General features: G+C 44.0%; 1 protein-coding gene across 1 annotated transcript in view; it reads right to left on the bottom strand.

Annotated features, from left to right (window-relative positions):
- B3GNT2 (UDP-GlcNAc:betaGal beta-1,3-N-acetylglucosaminyltransferase 2) overlaps nt 1–20,833 on the bottom strand; it is a 64,226-nt gene extending 43,393 nt beyond the window's left edge. The window contains exon 1 of the mRNA XM_082252355.1: nt 20,581–20,833. The gene's annotated coding sequence lies outside the window, so the exon portion shown is untranslated. The remainder of the gene's footprint in view (nt 1–20,580) is intronic.
- Nucleotides 20,834–21,261: the final 428 nt, after the last annotated feature.

The raw sequence follows: 21,261 nt of genomic DNA, 5'->3' as shown, positions 1-21,261 counted from the left end.
AAAAAAAAAAAAAAAGTTATATATCTAGGTCTATCTCAAAAAAAAAAAAAAAAAAAACTGTCTACATTTTATACTGGCACTGGTCTCGAAGTAGTGGCAATCTTCTGAATGCAAAATTCAGGACTTTAGATTCTTCTTTTCCAAGTTGCCTGATCTCATCTCCTAAGGGTCTTGAAACATACTTCTTGACCCAGATTGGAAGGGAGCAGACCCCCCCTTTCCTGTGAAACTTCTTACACCCATTTGTTGGCATTATCCCCCCCCCCCCCTTCTTTCTCCTCATTTTGTTTAGGCTTTTACGTCTGCATTCCCAAATTGCGTTTTAGAAGGATACCCAACTACAGCCACAATTTCACCGGAATGATCAGTATCTTTATGTAGATTGTTGCCATTATACTGAGAACCCAATTCATTCTCAATTGATAATGGTAATTGAATCCATTCTGGAAATATCTAGCCAATTCTTTACATGTATTATTGTGACAATTAAATCCATGTGTTTTTGATAACAACTGTTTTGTATACCTTTTGCAGTGATAAAATGAACTGGGAAAAAAAAATAAATAAAAAAAATCACTACATAAATACAGGTAATAACCCAATAAAAATGCCAACATATGCAACCAGTAAATGTATATGGCACCCATAAAATTAGAAAGCAAACATTAAAAAGGTTAGTAAATGCCAAGACTACTATATCACTGTCCTGGGTTATTTTAAATGGCTTAATAAAAGTAGATTTGACAATGTTGTCACTTCTTACTTTGCAATTTCAACAGATAATTAAGCTGTAATTCAGAGTAGCACTCCTTTCTCTCCACTATTTCACAGTCTAGTGCACGCTCCTCTTAACCCCCTCCCACCGACTATCATATATATGCGTACCTGTGTTTGTGCCTCTAATGGAGAGCCCTGTACTAATAAATAGGAAATGGAAGGGCCCGATTCCCAATCACCTGATTGGCTATCACAGTGATCACGGACTATTCAGCCCACTCTTTTTTTCTACTTCTAAAATGGAGAAAAGGATACTCTTCTCCTTACTAGGAGAAAAATGTAAACAAAGCAATTTGAAGAAAAAAAAAAAAACACATTAGCTAGATCAGGTTATGATTTAGGTCAAAGCCAGGGTTAGGGTCAAAGGTCATATATAAAATGTACCAGGTCACACCAAGTAGTTGAGTTGATATGTACAGTTTTGTCAACATTATAAAACGGATCAGGCATTAGGATTGGTTTTACCCTCCACCAAAAAGGGGTTAAACGCACTGCCTTGCACAACATATTGGCGAGCCGATTGATCATGCAACACACTCCCTTTCCATCCACTTTTATAGTACTGTATATCATTACGTCTTCAGCATATCCTCAGAAGGGGTTACTGGCATCTAACCACCAATTAGCATGTTCTAAAGCCGTCTCTTTACAAATTCATACTCTGCCTATTAGGTTGTTCAAGATGGCTTCCTATACTTTGCCAACATCAACATTTTTAAATGTAGCTTTAAAAAAGCTTCACCTTTGTAAAACACTATGCAGTCAAGGGGCCCCAGGACTTTTTAAAAACATGACGAAAATGAAGGGTTTAATTTAGGGATCCTACCTGCAGGCCTGTCACGGTTTACACACAGCCTGACTGAATAGCCCCAAATGGGGGTATCCGTACTGCCCTGTCTGCAATCCGGGATGCCCCCCATATGTTGGGCATACACCCAGTATCACTGGAATTAGCATTCTCCCTCTTAAAACCTGCGCAGGTGCAGTATTCTGCAGAAGCTGAACAAGAACTAAATGGCTATGATTACCCAAGTGACACTTTAAAAAGTTTAAGAACCATACTTTCCTAGGTAGATGCATTAGTCCCCCACCGACTCGAACACTTAGAACCGAGCGATCAAGCACCCCTGATCGCTCAGTTCTCACAGCTCTGTCTGCTGAAAACAGGTCACAGGAGTGCAGAATGAAAGCACTACTGTGATCCACAGGAGAAGAAAAGGCCTTAAAAGAGCGTTGGCTGTACTTCTCCTTTAAGATGAATATATGAAGTAATGCTGAAAATCCTGTCCCCATGGAATTTTATTAGGATGGTCACACTGTAGCATGCACTGCGCTTTTACTGTGCCCTCGATGCCTCAGAAGAGAAGCCCTTCTCCCCCTGAATGCACTTGCAGGACAGGACACTGCTTCAAGAAAATACACAGCCATAACAGATCAGCACATTCCTCCATTTACACAGCCTGTCAGGGAGATCGTGTGAGTTTATAAACTGCAGCCTCATTTATAGGAAAGGAACAAGCGAGGTTTGCAAGTCAGACAGCATTCAGTGCCGGTTCACACATATGCAATGTCAGACACTGCATGCAATTCGCACTGCACTGCAAATCACACGCAATGTCTGTGCCTTGTGAATTCAGCCAAAAAAAAGATTGTATAGCTGAATATGTATGGCTGAATATTGCATCGCATTCGGACCAAAGTTGCACAGGACCCTTTTTTTGGTCCGCACCAGAATCGGATTGCATGGGTGTTCACACCTATGTGGTCCAATTCATGTCCGAACTGACAGATAGCACTGCGATATGCAAACTGATCTGGGGGCGCCGTTAAGTTTGTATTGACACCCCTAGTGATTTGCAATCGGACAGGGTAAACTGCCTGTAAGTTGAGTGTGATGCTCACAATTCTACAAACAATATCCCATAATGACAATGTGAAAGAAGTTTGTTTGAAAGCTTTGCAAATGTAGAAAAAAAAAATAAATGGATTTTTGTAAAATCTTACCGTAAAATCCTTTTCTCTTAGCTCATTGACAGACGTAGTCCTCGGTGATACACCACCTTCGGGTTATGTTGCCTCCACAGGAGCAGGACTAGACAGGAAATTAAAAAGCTCTGGCCACACCCTAGGGGCAGTCCCAGAGGGTATATCCTCTCTCTCTCTGCCTCAGCAAATCAGTTATGTGAAAAAGCAGTCTTTAGAGATTTTAACCCAACCCAACTCAAAAAAACAGAGGGGCGGGGACTACGTCTGTCAATGAGCTAAGAGAAAAGGATTTTACGGTAAGATTTTACAAAAATCCATTTTTCTCTAGCGCTCATTGACAGACGTAGTCCTCGGTGATACACCACCTTCGGGACGTCCCAGAGCAGTATCACAACTGAGGGGTGGGAAAATGAAATCAAATCCCAATCTAGAAGGCCCAACCGGTGCCAACTAGAAGTTTATAATGCTCATCCTTAATGATGAGACTCAACAAAAGAGAGAAAAATTTTTTTTTTTTTTTTTTTTTTTCAAACAGAAAAAAAAAAACCCTCGAGGTAGACCACCGGTCTCCTCAAATTGCGGCCTGCAAAACCTTGCGGCCAAATGAGGCATCCGCCGATGCCGTCACATCAATTTTATAGAATTTTGTAAAGGTATGTACCGACGACCACGTGGCCGCCTTACATACCTGGACCACTGACGCCTGATGGCGAAAGGCCCAGGAAGTACTGAGCGCTCGAGTGGAATGCGCCCTAACAGGGAACGGAGGACTCTGACCCTTAATAGAATAAGCCTGTACCACCGTTTGTCTAATCCATTTGGCAATGGTCGCGGCAGATGCAGGCAAACCCTTTCTGGGGCCATCCGTGATCACAAAAAGTGAATCCGTCTTACGGAATGATTCCGTAGCTTTCAGGTATACCCTGATTGCCCGAACCACATCTAAGGAATGCAACGCATGTTCCCGATGATGCTTGGGCTGAGGACACAAGGAAGGTAGTACAATATCTTCATTCAGATGAAAATCTGAAACCACCTTAGGAAGAAAAGATGGCTTAGGATGAAGTACTACCTTATCCCTATGAATCACTAGGTATGGGGACTGGCATGATAATGCAGCCAGTTCTGACACCCTGCGAGCAGAAGTAATAGCCACCAAGAAGACCACCTTCTGGGATAAAGTAAGCAAGGGAATCTCCCTGATGTTTTCAAAGGGAGGTTTCTGTAGAACCGACAAAACCAAATTAAGATCCCAGGGCGGTAAGGGCGCGCGGACTGGAGGAGCCAGGTGCCGCACCCCCTGGATGAAATTCCGCACCAAGGATTTGGTAGCTAAAGGTTTCTGAAAGAAGATTGCTAATGCTGAAACTTGACCCTTGATGGTGCTCAAGGCTAGCTTCTGCTCAACCCCTTGTTGCAAAAAGGCCAATATTCGAGACACCGAATAGGTACGTGGAGGAAATCCTAAAGATTCGCACCACGCAATATAAGTCTTCCATGTGTGATAATAGACTTTGCTGGAAGTCGCTTTCCTTGCTTTAATAAGGGTAGGAATGACTGAAGTAGACAAACCTCTGTCCTTCAGTACTTGGGTCTCAATGGCCAGGCCATTAAAACCAGCGACTGTAAAGCACGAAGGTAAATTGGTCCTTGAGACCACAGACACTCCCTGAGACGAAGTTCCCACGGAACGTCTGCGACTAACATGTCCAAGTCGGCCAGGCCGGCTTGAGGAGGCCAGCCTAGAATTTCTAGGACCACTGGCGCTGATTGGATCTGAACCAGGCGTCCCTAGAGCTATCTGGCCCCGACCATCCGAGAAAGTCTGGTCGTTTTCTGTTTCCACACATTTATCAGATACCTGATAGTAATCAGGAAAGGTGACCTTTTCTGGTTGAACCTCAGGGACCGAAGTCACCCGACTAGAAGCTGCTTGGCCTAACTGGTCAATCAGATCCGATTCCTGTGAGGTATCGGGACTAATCTTAGGAAAAGGTAAAGGAAAAGATCTATTCAGGGAACGGTAACTACCGCTTCCTGTGGTACTTAAATGTTGGAAGGGAAGAATCGCACCGGTAGTAGTGGTTGATGCTCGATCTAATGTCCTGAATACCGGTGAAAACGTCCCCCCACCCTGAAACCGGGTGGGGGCGCACCTTCAGGCTGTGTACTCCTTTACTTCGGGTTTGGCTGGGTTGGTCCTCTGCTTGTCCGACCAGCCCTTCTTGAACCCTCCTGGAGGAGTCTTGCCTTTCCCGGGAGTACCAGCCGGGCGCCCTTTATGGGCGGTAAAGAAAGGTCCTCGCTTGTTGCGAGGTCCCTTAGCTTTTGCAGCCTGTGGCAAAAAAGTGCTCTTGCCCCCAGTGGCATCCTTAATGATTTCATCTAGGTTGGCCCCAAATAGACGATTCCCCTGAAAAGGGAGATTGGTCAAGGTCTTTTTGGAACCTAGGTCAGCTGACCAGCATTTTAACCACAGCACACGTCTGAGGATCACTGCTAACTTAGATGCATGCCCTAACAAGGGAGTGGTGTCCAAGGCTGCGTCACAGATAAACCGTAGCCCTTGTATGATCTGTTCCATCAAATCAGATGTCTCCTGGGGAATATCTTTTCCCCTAAGATCTTGGCGTACCATTTTCACCCATTCCGTAAGTGTCTGGGAAACTAGACCAATAACAATTACTGGTCTAAATGCTGACCCTATCAGAGAAAAGATAGTGCGGGACTCTGCTTCTATCTTTCGATCCACCGGATCCTTAAAGGACGAAGTGTCCTCCACTGGAATAACCGTGGCTTTATTCAGCCTGGAAATAGGCGGATCCACGACTGGTGGTACCGTCCATTTCTTAATGATGGATTCCTCAAACGGATAGCGTCTAGCAATACGCTTGGAAATAGTAAAGGTACGTTTAGAATGCTCCCATTCTCCTTTAATCTGATTACCAAAACATTTAGGTACAGGAAAAGCCTTCGCCGTCTTGATGGGCTTATTAGTCCCAAAAGGCCTCTCTGTTTCAGTTGCCTCTGCCGGTAAAGCCTCAAGTTTTAAGGTTTCTTGCACTGCCACAACTAGTGCGTCCACCAATGCTTCTTCCTGAATTATAGCAAGAGAAGAAGCGTCCTCCTCACTGTCTGAGGGGGCTTTACCTGGGATAACAGCCCTTGCAGAGGAACCTGCAACTGCCGTGACCATCTCTGAATCTGAGTCAGAGGTGTCAGATGGTATAGGGGTAGGCGGGGGTCGCTTCCTTGACCCCCGTCCCTGACAGGCCGCCTCCACCCGAGCCACCATAGACTCCAAAATTGCTGTAAATGACTCTATACTCTGTGCACCGGCGGGTCCCGAGGCCCCCTCGAGGGAAACAGGTGGGGGAATATGTGTGGCAGGGTCCATAATACCTCCAGTTACTTCCTGGATAATATAATTCAAAAGTAAAGAAAAAAACTTTTTTTTTTTTTTTTCTGACCCCCAGCGCCACAAAAAGCCCCTTAGTGTTACCTGCTAGGGATCCCTATCGATCGAGAGAGAGAGAGATAGACCCCCAGGCTCACCACTTGATGCTCAGAGTTAAACTGCAACAGCTTACAGCGCTGTCTTGACAAACAGGAAGTCTTTTGGCTGGCTGCCCAGGAAGAAAGGAGGCGGCTCCGCCCCTCTGCACGCCTTCCGGCGCCTCCCCCAAGCTCCACGAGGTGTAGGATCACCTCAAACATGGCCGCCCCCATGCTGGAGACACGAGGCTACGCCAAAATGGCGGCTCGTGCGATCCAGCAAAAAAAATAGCGGCGGCCTATACTGAATAGCGGTGTGCTGCAGGCACACAACACTCTCTCTGCATGGGGATATGGCGTGGTTGGCGGTACCGACCCTGGCGGACCGCGTGGCCGTTCGGGAGGCCTGCTAATAGCTGGAGATCTGATTTGGAAGGCAGTCTACATGTCCGTGGCTTTTGACTGGTAGGTAGCTTATACTTAACCCATAAGATTCCCAGAATGCCACAGATTACATCTTTTAAACATGTATACAATAGATTGTTAGCTCCCAAACCAAGCCTCCTGGCTTTTGCACACATAAAATCACACTCAAAGTAGGAGGATTTGTGACATGTTATAGGATAGAAAGGACTCTTTCTTACCATACAGAGAGGGGCCCGCGTTCACCACAAAACCCGTCAGGGAAAAAGGGGGAACATACTACTCACCATACCGGAACCAGGCGGGCACCAACTCCTGACAGTACCCCTCTCCACCGGGGCGGGAGGGCTGTCGACCGATACGGACGCCGTGACTCATGGTCTTTGGCGTTTCAGCGAGACGTTTAACTCGCGGGTTCAGTCCTTTTAATGGGACTTTGTCGCGGCCGACCCAGCGCGGAGCTATGGCCTGCACGCGCTCGTAGGCTGAACTGGGGTGACCACCGGATCTCAACATCCAGCCCGTCGCCCAGTTCAGCTTTCTTGCTTGAAGATCTCACAGGAACACTGGAGAAAAAAGCTGTCTAAAAATCCTTTAAGAAAAAAATTCTTGCCAGGACCTTAAGATCCCAGCAAGGTATCTAGGTCCTTACTCCTAACTAGACAGAAAATAACTGATTTGCTGAGGCAGAGAGAGAGAGAGGATATACCCTCTGGGACTGCCCCTAGGGTGTGGCCAGAGCTTTTTAATTTCCTGTCTAGTCCTGCTCCTGTGGAGGCAACATAACCCGAAGGTGGTGTATCACCGAGGACTACGTCTGTCAATGAGCGCTAGAGAAAAATAAATCTAGTGTGCATAAATATTTACAGCCTTTGCTCAATACTTTGTTGAAGCACTTTTGGCACAAATTACAGCCTCAAGTCTGAGCTTGATGCTACAAGCTTGACAAACTTATTTTTGGGTAGTTTCTCCCATTGCAGGACCACTCAAGCTCCATCAGATTGGATGGGGAGCGTTGGTGCACAGATATATTCAGATCTCGCCAGAGACGATCAATCAGGTTCAAGTCTGGGCTCTGGCTGGGCCACTCAAGGATATCCACAGAGTTGTCCTGTAGCCACTCCTTTGTTATCTTGGCTGTGTGCTTAGGGACGTTGCCCTGTTGGAAGATAAACTTTCGCCCCAGTCTGAGGTTCAGAGCAGGTTTTCATCAAGGTCTCTGTACATTGCTGCATTCTTCTTTTCCTCAATCCTGACTAGTCTCCAGGTTCTGCCGCTGAAAAACATCCCCACAGCATGTTGCTGCCACCACCATGCTTCACTGTAGGGATGGTACTGGCTAGGTGAGGAGCGGTGCCTGGTTTCCTCCAGACAGGAGTCCTTCAGGTGCCTTTTGGCAAACTGCAGGTGGGTGGTCATGTGCCTTTTACTAAGGAGTGGCTTCCGTCTGGCCACTCTACCATACAGGCCTGATTGGTGTAATGCTGCAGAGACGGTTGTTCTTCTGGAGGGTTTTCCTCTCTCCACAGAGAAACGCTAGAGCTCGGTCAGAGTGACCATTTGGTTCTTGGTCACCTCCCTGACTAAGGCCCTTCTCCCCTGATTGCCAAGTTTGGCCGGGCGGCCCACTCTAGAAGAGTCCTGGTGATTCCAAACTTCTATTTACAGATGATGGAGGCTACTATGCTCATTGGGACCTTCAATGTGACAGAAATTTCTCAGTGCCCTTCCCTTAGATCTGTGCCTCAATACAATCCTGTCTCAGAGGTCTACAGACAATTCTTTAGACTTAATGGCTTAGTGTGTGCTCTGACATGCACTCCTAAGGCCCGTACACACGATAACAAAAATCAAGTAAAATTTCGTCCGACCTGCCGGTTTTCGGATGGTTAGGATAGTCCTTTCGACAGCAGATTACGAATTTTCGGACGACAAAAACGGGATGTGCAGGCTATAAAATTTTTATCGTACGTGAACACAACATCCTTTTTTCATTTAATTAGTACAGTTTTCGTCCGAAAAAAAGAATAAAAAAATAAGAGCAAGACTAGGCATGCTCAGAAACGAAAGAAAAACATACAAAACAATTCAACACGACATCACTTCTGAAGTTTAATTCTGTCATACGAGAATTTTCGTATGAAAGTAACCTTCACTTTCCATACGAGACTAGCATGCAACAAAAAACTAAAGAAAATTTGCCCTATAATCTGTGTGTACGAGGCTTTAACTGTGGGACCTTATATAGACAGGTGTGTCAGTGGAAACAGGATGCACCTGAGCGCAATTTTGAGTGTCATGGCAAAGGCTGTGAATACTTGTGTACATGTAATTTTTTACGTTTTTTTATTTTTTTAATAAATTTGCAAACATGTCAAGCAAACTTCTTTGGCGTTGTCATTATGGGGTATTGTTTGTAGAATTAGGGAGGAAAATAATAAATTTAATCAATTTTGGAATAAGGCTGCAACATAAAAAGTGAAAAAAGGATGCACTGTATCACTATTAAATTCCATATTTCCTTCTTTTGTTAACCCCTCGATATGTAATCAGCTCATCTCTTTTTTTGTTGGCCCATTTTATTTTCTCTCAGAAGGGGCCTCTGGGAGGGACTGCAAGACGCACAAAACAACATCACAGCAAACAAGTGCATGTGGTTCCATAAATAGGGTGGAAAAACAAAATCTTTGCCAGCTACAGTGAAGTCAAGGAATAAATTGATATATCTTCAACACATCTGATAGTCGCTGAGCTATTACAGATAACAGGCGGTGAAATGGTGTCAGACAGAGAACCTCGCCTATGACACATAGCAAGATCTCAATCAGCAGACAAATTTTCTATACAGGAAGCTGCTAGACTATTTTCCTCTGTTAGCTTACAGGACACACGTGTTTTGTATACATGCGTGTTTTTCACCACGGGGTGAACTCTGCTTAGACAAACGCTACTTGACCAATCTGTTGGAATATGGTAGATTCAAAGCAGACCTTCACACTCTTGACTCACTTCCAGTCACCTGACCCCTACCCCCCTCCAAAAAAAAAAAATGTTTTGTGATAACTAGACATATGCCGGTTTTCGGTAATTCGATATATCGCGGTATTGCATAGCCACGGTATTGTTATTGTGGCATTTTTAAAATACCGAGTTTCTCTGTCAAGTCTGCCTGACTTGTGAATTGATACATTTCAGTGAGCTGGATGACTCATTCACTCACACAGCTAACCCCTTTCAGCATTAAGTCTCCTAACTATAAACAAAAATGATTACATTGTATCTTTTCCTTCCCTCTGCCAGGGAGAAAGGAAGTTTAACCTCTTAAAGACTGGATCTTTTTCTGACACTTGCTTGCAAGTTAAAATCAGTTTTTTTTTTTTGCTAGAAAAGTACTTAGAACCCCCAAACATTTTATATATTTTTTTAGCAGAGACCCTACAGAATAAAATGGCGATTGTTGTAATATTTTATGTCACACTGTATTTGCGCAGCAGTCTTTCAAACGCAATGATTAGACTTTAATGAATAAAAAAAAAAAAAAAAAACGTAACAGTAAAGTTATCCCAATTTTTTTTTTTTTTGTTACACAGAGAATCGTGAGAGAATCGTGATCTTTATTCCAAGCTAAAAAATCGTGATTCTCATTTTGGCCAGAATCGTGCAGGTCTAATATACACACACACGCATAGCAGCCCACATTACATTATTATATAGCCATCAAGCAGTGTCTGGCCTACCTGGTGATGACTGGTCCTGGCGCTCTGATCCGATGGCCTGGTCTTTAAAGGGGCAAATCCTTGCGATCCAGAAGTGGTTAAACCTGCAGGAGGACCTGTGTTTTTATCTATTAATGACTTTACTATTGCTTTAGGCCTGGTTCACATGTATGCGGGTTGGTGGTTCACATGTATGCGGGTTGGTGGTTCACATGTATGCGGGTTGGCGGCCCACATTTGCACAGGCATAGCAGCCCATTGATTTGAACGGGCTGCTATGCCCTCATTTTCCGCAGAAAAAAGGTGCATGCAGCATTTTTTTAAAATTCAGTGGCCTTGAAATCCATCCTGCTTTTGCACCATGCGACTAACCTGCAGTTCCTGCTCTGGCAAGCTTTCTGCATTTTTTGTATACGTGGGCACGGCATTTAAAAATAAACAGTTTGCGTGTGCAGCAACGGCAGGTAAGTCGCATGGTGCAAAAGAAGGATGGATTTCATGGCCACTGCATTTTTTTAAATTCTGCATGCACCTTTTTTCAGCTGAAAACGCAGGCATAGCAGCTCAAGCCCATTCACATCAATGGGCTGCTATTCCTGTGCAAATGTGGGCCCCCAACCCGCATACATGTGAACCAGGCCTAAAGCAATAGTAAAGTCATTTATAAACAACACCTCCTTCAGGTTTAACCACTTCTTGACCACAAGGATTTGCCCTCTTAATGACCAGGCCATCAGATCGGAGCCGAGCGCCAGGACCAGTTATCACCAGTTAGGCCAGACACTGCTTGATGACCTATTTTAGGCCTGGTTCACAGAGTCTGTACTGACTGACTATATAATAATGTGCATAAGTGAACCAAAGCCCCTAAATTCAGCAATGAAATTGAAGTAAGGTGGAAATTTAATAATTTAAATTTAATAATAGAATACCGTGATAATACCGTATACCGTGGCAAAACCTTAATCAATTAATCGCAGCATGAAAATCTGATACCGTCACAAGCCTAGTGATAACACCCCTTTTTTTTCCAGGGAACCCCTCCTTTAATTCCGAATGACCAGGCAAGAATGGCATTCAAGTGGAATTTCACTCTCTCAATCAACATTGACTATTTTTAAACCTTATGCCGCTTAGCTAATAAGATGATAGGCAAATACAACATACCTTCCGTTTTTTTTTTTTTTTTTTTTTTTATTTCTTTAGTTACTTCGTGCTTTCCATGCCTAGGCAAATGAGGTCCTACAGCCTAGAAGTCTTTAGAAAAGGAGGGGTTTTCTCAGCTAAGCACACCCTCCTGCCTGCATGCTTGAGCTAAGGGTAGAGGGATCCAAGAAAGTAAATCCTACATGAATTATCTGCCCAAACTCAAGATGGCCCTGGCCAGAAATGCTAGTGGGTATTTTTTTCAAAGTGATTTCTCAACAAAAGAAAAGCATAGACAGGTTTGCGGTGCTCAGATGCAGTGTAGTTCCAGTCTATAGAAACAAAATTACTCTAGCTTCTGACTTTTAATATAAGGACACTTACCTGTCCAGAGATCCTTGATGTTGGCACCCCTAGTCAATTGGTCCATGGGCTTCGGGTGCAGGCATCGGCAACTGTACTAAAGGGAAACAGCCTGTTTCGTACTGTGATGTTGCGCTTCACTTTCTGAATGGTCTCGTTGTCTTCTTGGACCCGAGTAAGTCCCAGAAGGCAGTGAGGGGGCAGAAATTAATAGATTTCCAATCTTACCTGGCAGTGGGAGCAGGTACCTGTCAAAATCAGGTACCCACTCCCCCCCCCCCCTCCAAAAAGTGCCAAATGTGGCAGTGGAGGGTGCAAACTAGGAATGCACCGATCCGATATTCGGATCGGATATCGGCGCCGATATGGCCAGAATAGCTGGATCGGGGGAATCGGTAAAATTAACAGATCCACGGGACGATCCAGTTTTGCTCTTTACATAGCTGTGAGGGAGCAGAGAACAGCTGTCAAAGAAAAAAAAAAAAAAAAGAGCCTCCTGCAAATGCCTGTCAGTCTCCCAGTTAAGTAAACACAATGAATACAATGTATCTTTTCGTTCAGTCTGCCAGAGGAGGGAAATTTAACCTCTTAAATGCACAATGTTATAAGGTATCTGCCGATACCTATATGGAAGTATTATTTTGTTATAAGCTCACAAAACAGTACTTCCGGATTGGACTCGGGATCGGCGATTTCACAAAGCAAAAGATCGGCATCAGGACCAAAAAAGTCGGATCGGTGCATCCCTAGTGCAAACAAGCGGAGCATCCCCTTTTGGGTGGAGCTCCATTTAAATATTTTCCACAGCCTCATGTCATGCATAACAGGAATCCTCAGATACAACACATTCATCACTGCCTGTCATCAGGGTGCTGGTTGTCTTTTTGGTTCCTGCTACTAAAACAAGACGTAAGATGATGGTGCAATGGGACTGTCTGGACAGAGATCTAATGGGACAGTCAGAGAAGACTCCTCCTACAAGCTTTAAACCTGATACACACGCTGAAATTATCGATCGAATGATCGTCTATATTTGCATGCTAGTCTCCATATAGAAAATGAAGGGAATACTAAAGTTACGTAAATTCTCATACAACAGTATAAAAATTTGGAAGCAATGTGTTGTATTTTCGGATGAAAACTGTACTGAATTAAATCAAAATAGAAAAAAAAATTGTGTTTGTCCCTTCATAAATTTGGATAAAAGCTCATGATCAGCTCTGGAAAGCTGTGTACCAAAGATCAAATTAGCGTACAATTGCTTCAAAAGCCGTAATTTTCATACAGATTTTTTGATCACGTGTACAGGCCTGTAACCAGTGCTGAGCCAGACACTAATAGAAGTCACAAGACCGCTATATACTGCTGATGAGAAAGGGTACTTAATAGTTTATATTTACTAAAACGATTGCATTTCCATGTTCTGTGTACTGTGAGAGAGCAGATCTAGTGAATGCAGGCTCCTGGGTTTAGTAACACTCTAAGGCCCCTTTCCCACGGGCTTTCAGATCCGGTCTACCTGTCAGTTTTTCAGGCAGACCTGATCGGATGCTTTATGCAGCCCTATGGAGCAGCGGATGTCAGCGGAGACACCCGCTGCTATCTAATCTGTGAAATCCAGACAGATGGAAACCCCATTTTCCATCCGTCTGGATGATCGGATGAAAACGGACAGGCGGTCCATTCTCATCCGATTCCCCCATAGAGGAGAGCGGGGATCTGACATCTCTGTCTCTGCACACAGAGCGGAGACGGAGTTGTCACCCACCTGCTCACCGGGGATCGGCGGATCAATTCCCAAGCTGAGCAAAAACGGACTGTCGGGCGCACTGCTCAAAGTGTCACAGCGATGAAAGCAGCAGAGCTAGTTTTTTTTTTTTTTTGCTTCATTAACTGACATGTGTAAACCTGAGCCTTTCACCTGTAAAGATACACATCATGGCTTCAAAAGAGAAGGGGTTTTATCACTGAAAATAAATCTTTGTTAGTAAAAAAAAAAAAAATAACTGGCTCCTAGAATGAAAACAAATTTGTCCTGTGATGGAAAAAAAAAAAAAAAAATTAGATTTTTTTTTTCTTAAATTGTAAAAGATTAAGGTTACACCCATGCCCATTAAATCCACCCGCCCTGCCCCCCCCCCCCAAAAAAAAAAAAAAAAATTATGAGCCCCACCACATGTACGCATGTACAAACGCATGCAGTGGGGCACCCATGTCTGAAAAAGTTGATTGCGATACACATCATTGCGCACACCGGAATGAAGGCACTAATTCCAGCACCAAACCTCAACGCTAAACTGATGACCTATAAGGGGCTTTTAAAGCACTGCCTACGGAAAAATAAATATAGGATACTTAAGCCATTTAACGGGCACACACAAAATTAAAGTTGAACATGCTGGGTATCTATTTACTTGGTGCAACCTTGCATTTTTTTTTTTTTTTTTTTTTTTTGTAAAATATAAAAAGGGTAAATTTATAGCGTTTTTAAACTTTTAATGCTTTTTTTTTTTTTTTAAACTTAAATTTTGTGTTTCGTAGACATTTGCAGTAATATTGTGACATATTGGAACTAGAACTATTTTTTTCTCTATGGTGTCTGCTTTCAGAAAATATGTTTGGGGTTTTATGTGATCAAAATTTGTTTTTTAAAATGTGTGCAAAAAAAAAAAAAAAGCCACGTGCAAAAAAGTCACTGTCGGGAACATGTTACACCCATAAGCTTTGTAAAAATAAATTATTCTCCTAAATTTTTTTAGCTGGGTCCTAGTTTCAAAGCAAACTTGTCAAGCCCCGGATTAAGGGTTTGCTCCGTAGCAGGGTTTTACATTGCCAGGCACTGGTTCCCCCCCTCAATTTTAATGATTTGACCTGCAGTAGCATTCAGTGTGCAGCAGAAAAATACAAAATGTCTGGATTTTTACGCACAGCACTGTCATGAGAACAGGGCACATATAAACCAATTGTGACCTTGTGGTGATATGCATTCACCCAGTGCAGAAGAACGCAGTATGTGTGAATGAGCCCCAACAGCAGCACACCCCATTAGCAAACACCAAAAGCTTTTGTAGAAACCACTCATGTGCAGAAAAAACAGTTGGGGAGTAAAATCCAGGGAAAATACAGGGTGCCATGAAGTGGCCCTGCAGCTTACGCATACGTTTTGCAAATGTGTGCAAACTTAACCCATTTTTAACGCGTACTGCTAGACAGGTTCACTCGGTTTGGTGAGTCGAGCTGGGAATTTTTTTCTGGTTTTGTCCTAAAGCCCAGGGAAAACTCGTGTGCAATCACAATTTCACACCTAGAAACAAACGCCTACAAAGAGTCAAACATTTCACTGAGCTGCTGCCACGGCACTTTCTAATTTGCCTCCATGGTAAACACAACCTGTACTGTAAGAGAAGCTTATGGAGTGCTGCTGGCAGACGGAGCCTCATGCAAAACATGTTGAAAGATCACTGTGCAAATCACAAGGCTCGGGGAAAACAAGACGCTTTTATTATAATCTGCAGACAAGACATGAAATAGAGGGGGAAAAAAAAAAAAAAAAAAAAAAGTTTCTCCAATTAAATTATACAAAAAAAATAAAAGGCTCTTTTTTTTTTTTAAATTCTACGCCACATTGTTCTTCCAGCCTCTAATTAGCATGCCCTTACAAATCCTCTGCCCATCCACAGGCCTGCCAAATCGTGCCGGCTGCCAAGATGGTCAGACTAAAAGGGGGCCTGTCACAACTCTCACATATTATCCAATGAGTGATGCCTGGGGAAGGATTTACACATGATCCCTAACAAAACATCCGGCTTTCTCCAGCTTTTCAGAATCCTAGTAAGGAGAGCCGATGGGTTATCTGAACAATCCAGTTTTTCTGTCCTCGGACAATGATTAAGGCTAAACTAGGTTTTGTTAAAGGAGTTAAAGGCGATCTGAAGCTCAGAATGGGGGGGGGGGGGAGCTGAATGCAGACCACCTGTACTCACAAAGTACAGCAGGGGTGAAATGTGCAGCGTCCACCAATCATTAACTCTGCCCCTGACCGGAGTCCAAATCACATGCAGAATGTGTCAGGCACAGCTGATTGCTAACAGGCGCACACTGATTAAGGCCTCGATCACACTAGCAGAGATATAGGCGAGTACATTCGAGAGAGAGACACATATAGGGAGGGCGAGAGCGAGGGCGAGGGCGACACACATATAGGGCGAGCACATTGGACAGAGAGACACAGAGGGCGAGCACATTGGACAGAGAGACACAGAGGGCGAGCACATTGGACAGAGACACACATATAGGACGAGCACATTGGACAGAGAGACCCCATATAGGGCGAGCACATTGGACAGAGACACATATAGGGCGAGCACATTGGACAGAGACACATATAGGGCGAGCACATTGGACAGAGAGACACATAGAGGGTGAGCACATTGGACAGAGACACACATATAGGACGAGCACATTGGACAGAGACACACATATAGGACGAGCACATTGGACAGAGAGACCCCATATAGGGCGAGCACATTGGACAGAGACACATATAGGGCGAGCACATTGGACAGAGAGACACATATAGGGCAAGCACATTGGACAGAGAGACACATATAGGGCGAGCACATTGGACAGAGAGACACATATAGGGCAAGCACATTGGACAGAGAGACACATATAGGACGAGCACATTGGACAGAGAGACACATATAGGACGAGCACATTGGACAGAGAGACACATATAGGACGAGCACATTGGACAGAGAGACACATATAGGGCGAGCACATTGGACAGAGAGACACATATAGGGCGAGCACATTGGACAGAGAGACACATATAGGGCGAGCACATTGGACAGAGAGACACATATAGGGCGAGCACATTGGACAGAGAGACACATAGGGCGAGCATCAGTTCAGCGTCCTGCAACTACAGGAGATGTCACCAGCACATTATAGGTCTCCAAAATTGGGTCCAAAGCTTTATTCAGAGATCATATTGTTACAGCAAACTTTCAGAGCCACGCAGGACCCCTTCATTAGGCATGTGACCACCAGCGAGTACGGGAGGCACTGGGCTCCCTGGAACACAATGATCTATGTGGCAGTCCTCCAGATTGAGCAGCATATGCTTTGAACTCTCAGATCTTTTCTGTGTTGTGATCCTCCAGTCTCCAGGTCTGACAAGCGCAATCCTTTTCTTTACATGAAAGTTAGTCTAATAAACTTGATGTTTAGTTTTATGCTGCACGTAGAGTGGCGCACAGGGTTTTGTTTTGATCCATGCAGAGATTCCTTCACCCTGTCATGTGCCCTGCTGCCCCTGTCCCCTGCCCATCATATTTAGCACTTGGTCAAATCATGTCTCAGGGTCTGATGAGAAAGCCGCAGCTGCTCACTGATGAGGAACGGCGGCAGCTTGCGCATCAGACCCTGAGACAATTACAGTATACCGTGGCAGGGGTGGGACAAATTTAGATGGGGGCACCCAATTTTAGTCTTGCCTAGGGCAGCACAAAACCAAAATACACCACTACATGAAGTGCCTGCTGCTGGCAACAGATGAGCAGACTCCAATCTTTATATGCAGCAGGGAAGCATAGGGGCAACATCCAGCTCTGCTGCTGCTTGTCCAAGTCTATGGAAGGCTAAGATATGCTGCGGCTGGACAGTACTACGAGTTCAGGAATGAATGCCAAGATACCAGAATACCTGCCATCTGGGCATCCGTCCCACTACCACTCAGTACAGCGTTCAGCCCCAGCATATTTCAGCCTGTGACTTTGAGGGGCCACAGGGCTGAACGCTGCACCTGTGCCCCCAACGTTAGGATCACAGGCACAGCATCTGGATCCCCCATGTTCAACCAACCTAAAGCTGGCCATAAATGGTTAGAAAATCGCTTGAGAGAAAAAAAAAAAAAAAAAAAAAAGGGGGGGGGGGGGCGATTTCTAAAGATCTGTCAAACATGCATGCGATAATGGCATCATTGTATTAATACAGGTCTTATCGATCGATAATATAAAAAACTGAACATTTTTTGCCTATTGATTACATTTTAACACGTGCATGTGCAGTAGACTTTAACTGTTTTCAATGGATTCCACCTCTAATGTTTAGAAAATCGATAGCTTACGCTCAAAAATGTACAACAGGACTTTTGCCACAAAATCATTGCAATTTGAACAATTGAGCACCGTTTTTTTTAAAGATTTTCTAACCAGATATGCTCAGCATTTTAATCACAATCCACACAAAATAGCACCTATCTAATCTAAAGCTGGTTATATATATATATATATATATATATATATATATATATATATATATATATATATATATATATATATATATAATATATTACACACACACACATAAAAAAGCACAAGTCAACATACACACCAATGGCTTCCCCCATTCACACATTTATACTTTTCACTGGGCTATTGTATTCTGACAGGGGAACTCCTCTGCTGTCAGAATACACCGATATCAGTGCTGCATGCATGCGTTGATTGAACACAAACTTTCTAGCAGTCCCATTTGAGAAGAGTTGATCACTACATCAACTCCTCTCAAACAGCAATGGCCACAGAGGGATCAAAATTTGGTCAATCCCTGTTGAACCAGCCAAATGTTGTATCCATCTATAGCCAGCTTTTCAAATCACCTTGTTTCCAATCACGCAGGCCCTACTTGGCATAGTTTTTGGTAGAGAGGTAGGAGATTATATAATCAGGTTGTAATGTGTGTGTTGAGCTTTACATCCAAAAGGTCATTAACGTGTAACATAAAAAAAAAAAAAAAAACACCTGTCCAATCATTCCTGCTATTCAGGGAGAGTTCTAGGTTATGAAAACCTGCCCCTGGTTGTCATCCCTTTCCAATATTTAAATAGACGAAGTATAAATAATATTGATGTCACATGTCACTATTTGGTAAACAGTCTACCATGATCTTCTATAACAATACGAGGATATTCTCAGCGAAGCAGCAGTGAATCTCTAGAAATGTGCCTACTTTCTTATATTTAGATGAATTCAGTATTTATTAAAGTGTTATATGAACATGTTACATAATAAATTTATATAGTCTACCATGGTCTTCTATAACAATACTGGGCATGATGATGAACTCAGCAAAAGTAGCAGATATATATATATATATATATATATTTTTATTAAGCTCTAAGGCTCCGTTCACATGTGAGCGTATGGATCGCGGGCAGAACCGCCGCGGTTCCGCCCGCGATCCGGAGATTTATTGCAAATCGCGGGACGACTAGCGTTGCCCGTTGATTTGCAATAGCCCCCCAAACGCCGAGCGATGTTGCCGCGATTTCCGCCTGCCGAATCGCGGCAACATCGCGCAAACAAAATCGCGGGACGCAATACGCTCCAAAGAAGTACAAGAGCTTCTTTGGAGCGTATTGCGTCCCGCGATTTTGTTTGCGCGATGTTGCCGCGATTCGGCAGGCGGAAATTGCGGCAACATCGCTTGGCGTTTGGGGGGCTATTGCAAATCAATGGGCAACGCTAGGCGTCCCGCGATTTGCAATAATCTCCGGATCGCGGGCGGAACCGCGGCGGTTCTGCCTGCGATCCAAACGCTGACATGTGAATGCAGCCTAATGAGCAGAGCCCTCTGATTCCTACTGTATTAAAGTATTGTATTTGCACTGTCTACCCTCAAGTTGTAAAGCGCTGTGTGGACTGTCAGCGCTATATAAATCCTAATTAATTATATATATATATATATATATATATATAAAAATCCTAATTAATTAATTATATATATATATATATATATATATATTTTTTTTTTTTTTTTTCCCAGACTTATCTAAAAGAAACAGCATTATTATATAACCATGCTGCATCATAAATATTTTGTCTACCACAATCTTCTATAGAAATACTGGACAGGGTGACCTCAGGTAGGTAGCAGGGTGTCCTTGCTTTGTAAGATTTATATCAGATTTGTCATTTAAAGAGGGAAAAAAAAAAAAAAAAAAAAAAACTATTCTTGCATAATCATGTCCTCAAATACTATTAACAAAAACAAGTGACAACATAATATTTTGTTTCTTTTTTCATACTGATGTGTGATAAATATTACAGAATGGGGACACCACCACTGCACAATGCAGCTGTAAAAGACCATAGTAGATAATATTATTATTGTCCTCTATAGCAATATTGAGCATGATGACCTCAGTGTTGTCCCCTTTCTGTAATGATTATCTCTGATTACTAGGGGGAAATAAAAAATAAAAAAAGTATTACAATGATGCTGTCACATGTCAATATTATGTATACAGTAGTATTGCCTTCCATACCAATCCTGCTGATGATGACCTCATCTAAGTATCAGGGTGTCCCTGAATATGTCCTTACAGCTAGAATATATATATCAGTGTGATTGGTGAGTGTAGAGCGAACTGTGAATATAAGATATAGGACATGTCCGGTAAGTTGTAGCAGTGAATGCCCCCAGAAGTGGGGGGTGTACCCCCGATAATAGAGGAGATCAGGGGGGTTCTGATCCCCCAGGGTGGAAGCAGAGGACGGTGATGACGGGGCAGGGTGGGGAGGACACCCTGTTGCAGTGATCGGGGCGGAGGGAGTAGACGAAGTAACGATCGGACGATAGAGATGATGTAGGGATCGGGAGGGATTACCTTGTCTGCAGTCTCGGTGGTCAGGACTGCTCGGTGGCGGCGCTGGGTGCTCCCAGGGTCCGATCATCCTCTCCGCTCCCTCATCGCCCCGCAGATGTACCGCATTACCTGGGGGAGCCCCTCTTCTCCGGACACACCGCCCACCCCGGGGAAAACAATCCAGCCGGAGAATCTCTGAGTAAATCCGAGAGGAGAGAAGTCCGGAAAACACAGCCCGAACCCTCCGAACAAATCACCGACACCCGACTAGTGATCCACCTTCCTGCACCGCTGGAGGACGGAGTACAGGGCGGGGCGGAGCTGCACTTTTCTAGCCCCTCCCCGCTAGAGTCCGGGGAAGTGGGCGGGGTGTGTGTGATGGAGCACAGCGCAGCCTTTTCCTGTGTACACAGAGCTGAGGGATGTCAGTGTGATCGCTGTATACTGATCTCTATACCGGGCAGTGGCGGCTGGTGCTCAAAAATTTTCGGGGGGGGCGCGCAAAAAGAAAAATGCAATGCAATAAACACTGTTCCGTGCCCCCATCAATGCATAATAGGTATTGCTTCGCGCCAAAAAAACGCAGTAAAAAATTGCGTGACTTTGAAGTCATGGTACAGGGATGGCACAGGTGATGGTATAGGCATGGCATAGGTGATGGTACAGGAGATGGTATAGGCATGGCACAGATATGGTATAGGC

This window comes from Pelophylax lessonae (assembly GCF_965119305.1).
Source record: "Pelophylax lessonae genome assembly, chromosome: 3".
Classification (NCBI taxonomy): domain Eukaryota; kingdom Metazoa; phylum Chordata; class Amphibia; order Anura; family Ranidae; genus Pelophylax; species Pelophylax lessonae.
The sequence above is the reverse complement of the archived record's forward strand: the minus strand, read 5'-3'. Positions and strand labels throughout refer to the sequence as shown.